Genomic DNA, 4,813 nt, shown 5'->3' with positions numbered 1-4,813 from the left:
CAAGCATACTTCCAAAGTTGTGGCAAAATGGCTTAAGGACAACAAAGTCAAGGTATTGGAGTGGCCATCACAAAGCCCTTGACCTCAAGCCTATAGAAAATGTGTGGGCAGAACTGAAAAAGCGGGTGCGAGCAAGGAGGCCTACAAACCAAAACCAAAATTCACCCAACTTATTGTGGGACGCTTGTGGAAGGCTACCCAAAACGTTTGACCCAAGTTAAACAATTTAAAGGCAATGCTACCAAATATTAATTAAGAGTATGTAAACTTCTGACCCACTGGGAATGTGATGTTAGAAATAAAAGCTGAATGACATTTCACATTCTTAAAATATAGTGGTGATCCTAACTGACCTAAGACAGGGAATTTTTACTTGGGTTAAATGTCAGGAATTGTGAAAAACTGAGTTTAAATATATTTGGCTAAGGTGTATGTAAACTTCTGACTTCAACTGTAAGGTCCCACAGTTGACAGTGCATGTCAGAGCAAAAACCAAGGCATGAGGTCGAAGTTGTCCGTAGTTGTCCGAATTGTCCGTAGAGCTCTGAGACAGGATCGTATCGAGGCACAGATCTGGGGAAGGGTACCAAAACATTTTTGCAGTATTGAAGGTTCCCAAGAACACAGTGGCCTTTATCATTCTTAAATGGAAAAACTTTGGAACCACCAAGACTCTTCCTAGAGCTGGCTGCTTGGCCAAACTGAGTAATCGGGGGAGAAGGGCCTTGGTCAGGGAGGTGACCAAGAACCCGATGGCCACTCTGACAGAGCTCTGGAGTTCCTCTGTGAAGATGGGAGAACCTTCCAGAAGGACAACCATCTCTGCAGCACTCCACCAATCAGGCCTTTATGGTAGAGTGGCCAGACGGAAGCCACTCCTCAGTAAAAGGCATATAACAGCCTTCTTGTAGTTTGCCAAAAGGCACCTAAAGACTCTCAGACCATGAGAAACAAGGTTCTGGAGGAAACCTGTCTGGAGGAAACCTGGCGCCATCTCTACGGTGAAGCATGGTGGTGGCAGCATCATGCTGTGGGGATGTTTTTCAGCGGCAGGGACTGAGAGACTAGTCAGGATCGAGGGAAAGATGAACGGAGAAAAAATACAGACCTTGATCCTTGATGAAAACCTGCTCCAGAGCGCTCAGGACCTCAGAAGGTTCACCCTACAACAGGACAACAACCCTAAGCACACAGCCAAGACAACACAGAAGTGACTTTGAGACAACTCTCTGAATGTCCTTGAGGGACCCAGCAAGAGCTTGGACTTGAACCTGATCGAACATCTCTGGAGAGACCTGAAAATAGCTGTGCAGCAACACTCCCCGTCCAACCTTACAGAGCTTGAGAGGATCTGCAGAGAAGAATGGGAGAAACTCCCCAAATGCAGGTGTGCCAAGCTTGTAGCGTCATACCCGAATACATTGTATTGTCTAGCAACCTTGTGGCTTTGAACTGCTCCTGGCTTGTTCTTCCCTCAACCGTTACTTACACTACCATCTCATCTCTCCTAAACCCTCCTTTATTCTGTCATTTCTTTCATTCTCTCTCTCTCATCCTCCTTATCACTCTCTTCTCAACTGGTTTTCCCTCGAGCAACCAGACAGTCCCTGGTTGATGGGAAAATAAGAGCAGTGGAAGGGGAGGGGGAAAAAGAGGGGAAGAGACAGGAAAAAACAGAGGGAGGGAAAGAAAGGTATCAGAATTCCCCAAGCTATATTCCTCCCTCCACTCTGAGCAGTCAGCCATCTCTCCCTATTCCCCTTTTCTCTGCCTCTGTGTTTCTGTTACAGCTCCCTCCTTCTCTGGCTTATCAAAGACGCACATCTATCCCATTAGGGCTAAGGCATGCCTAAAGCATTCTTTTATCCATCCATTTCTTTACATCCCCCACCCCCCGACATACACACACCCTCTCACTCCTCTCTTGCTCTCACTCTCTCTAAGAATACACTTTCTCTCTCTCCCTCTCTCACACACACAATCCTTGGAACGCTTCACTTCCCCGAGGCTTCCCATGAGGCTGACAGATGCAGCTGTTGTCACCGCCCCTCGACACACGGTTATATTCCACCTTTGTTGCACCTCACACAACACGCACGCACGCACGCCGACACAACACACACACACACACACACACACACACACACACACACACACACACACACCCACACACACAACACACACACACACACACACCACACACACACCACACACACACACACAACACACCAGCGATCTCCTGCCTCATAATGGACGATCTATTCCTCAGCTCTGCACAAGCCCTTCCCATTTCCCGGCGTCTCCGCACATGCATGGCATCCTCAACCTCCACCAATCCCTCCAGCATCTCTTCTCTCCACAACCCACATCCCCTCATCCCTTTCCCCAGCCACCCTGCATCCTTGTCCCCGTTCATCAGCCTGGATCTGTTCAGAGGCATCACATTCTAGCAATGCTCACGCGCCAGCGCCCACATCCAACCCCCCACTCCCTGCTGGGAGAGATCTGATAGCACAAGCCAGCAGATTGGAAAATAAAACACATTGGCAAAATAAATCAAAGCTTGCTATTATGTTATTACATTGGAGATAGTAGCGTTGACATGCCTTGGGATGGTGCATTGCCCATGCTGCGACGCGGACAGCTAGAGCCGAGAGTGATCGCGTTTCCTGTTCCTCCTCTTTTTTCTCCTCCCTCCTGTCCCTCGCGTTCTCTTCTTCACACAAGCGTTTAGTCTCTCCTTCCTCGTGCCGTCCCCGCTTCCTATTCGTTCCTCTCTTTCTTCCGTCCTCCTTCCCTTTGTCTCTCTCTCTCTCCGTCTTCCTCTTGCTCTCTTGGATCCTCCTCGGCGAGATGGCTGTGAGCCAGCAGCTGAGCTCTGATAGCTGTGAGCGTGTGTGTGTGAGAGAGGCGTACTCTTTAGCAATAAGTGCCTAAGAGAGTGTGTGTGCCTGTGCAGAGATGCTCAGCACACGGCTAAGAATGAACAAAAATGTTGTTCATGATAGTTTATTGTGCTCTCTCTGTCTCTTTCTCTCTCGATCTCTCCTGTTTTCTCTCCATTGCACACCTCTCTCTCTTTCCATCTCTCTCTCTCTCCCTCTCTCTTAAAGGCACAGGCAGTGCGTTGCATTGCTACAGGCCTCGGGGCGCATCTCTCACCGAGAGATGATATGGCAACCAACGGGAGCCAAGGGACTTGGTCTTGTGGAGCTCAGAACCAGAGCTAGGAGGAGGTGGGTTGAGAGACGTTCCCCAGTAATGAGAGAGGCGGCTGGGGGAGAGAGGGATCCTTTCTAGGTCCCTCAACCACACACTCAATCTGAGGAAGATTGTGTGTAATGTGTATACAAGAAGATATGGTGGATGGGCCTCGTCTCTCCTCTCTCTCTCCATCCACCAATCTTCTTGTATACACATTACCACAATCCTTCCCAGATTGAGTGTGTGGTTGAGGACCTAGAAAGGATCCCTCTCCCCCCAGCCTCCTCCTCCTAACTGGGGAGCGTTTCTCCACCGACTCTGGTTTCCTGAGCTCCACAAGACCAAGTCCCTTGGCTCCCGTGGTTGCCATATCATCTCTCGGTGAGAGAATGCGCCCCGGACCGTAGCAATGCAACGCACTGCCTGTGCCTTTAAGAGAGAGGGAGAAGAAGAGAGAGGATGGAAAAGAGAGAGGTGTGCAATGGAGAGAAAACAGGAGAGATCGAGGAGAAAGAGACAGAGAGAGCACAATAAAATATCATGACAACATTTTTGGTCATTCTTAGCCGTGGCTGAGCATCTCTGCACAGGCCACACACACTCTCTTAGGCACTTATTGCTAAAGAGTACGCCCTCTCTCACACACACCGCTCACAGCTATCAGAGCTCGCCTGCTGGTCACAGCCATCTCGCGAGGAGGATCAAGAAGAGCAGAGGAAGACGGGAGAGAGAGAGACAAAGGGAAGGAGGACGGAAGAAAGAGAGGACGAATAGGAAGCGGGGACGGCACGAGGAAGGAGAGACTAAACGCTTGTGTGAAGAAGAGAACGCGAGGACAGGAGGGAGGAGAAAAAAGAGGAGGAACAGGAAACCGCGATCATCTCGCTCTAGCTGTCCGCGTCGCAGCATGGGCAATGCACCATCCCAAGGCACTGTCAACGCTACTATCTCCATGTAATACATAATAGCAGCTTTGATTTTATTTTGCAATGTGTTTTATTTTCCCAATCTGCTGGCTTGTGCTATCAGATCCTCTCCCAGCAGGGAGTGGGGGGTGGATGTGGGCGCTGGCCGATGAGGCATTGCTAGAATGTGATGCCTCTGAACAGATCCAGGCTGATGACGGGGAACAGGATGCAGGGTGGCTGGGGAAAGGGTGAGGGGATGTGGGTTGTGGAGAAGAAGAGATGCTGAGGGATTGGTGGAGGTTGTTAGGATGCCATGCAATGTGCGGAAGAGCCGGGAAATGGGGAAGGGCTTGTGCAGAGCTGGGGAATAGAACGTCCATTATGAGGCAGGAGATCGCTGGTGTATGTGTGTGTGTGCGTGTGTGGTGTGTGTGTGTGGTGTGTGTGTGTTGTGTGTGTGGTGGTTTGTGTGTGTGTGTGTGTGTGTGTGTGTGTGTGTGTGTGTGCGGCGTGCGTGCGTGGTGTTGTGTGAGGTGAACACAAGGTGGATATACCGTGTGTCGAGGGGCGGTGACAACAGCTGCATCTGTCAGCCCATGGAAGCCTCGGGGAAGTGAAGCGTTCCAAGGATTGGTGTTGAGCAGAGGAGAAGAGAAAGTGTATTCTGGAGTCAGACAGAGAGGTGAGGCGCAAGAGAGGAG

This window comes from Salvelinus sp. IW2-2015, unplaced genomic scaffold, assembly GCF_002910315.2.
Source record: "Salvelinus sp. IW2-2015 unplaced genomic scaffold, ASM291031v2 Un_scaffold2644, whole genome shotgun sequence".
Classification (NCBI taxonomy): Eukaryota; Metazoa; Chordata; class Actinopteri; order Salmoniformes; family Salmonidae; genus Salvelinus; species Salvelinus sp. IW2-2015.
Note: the sequence above shows the minus strand (reverse complement) of the source record.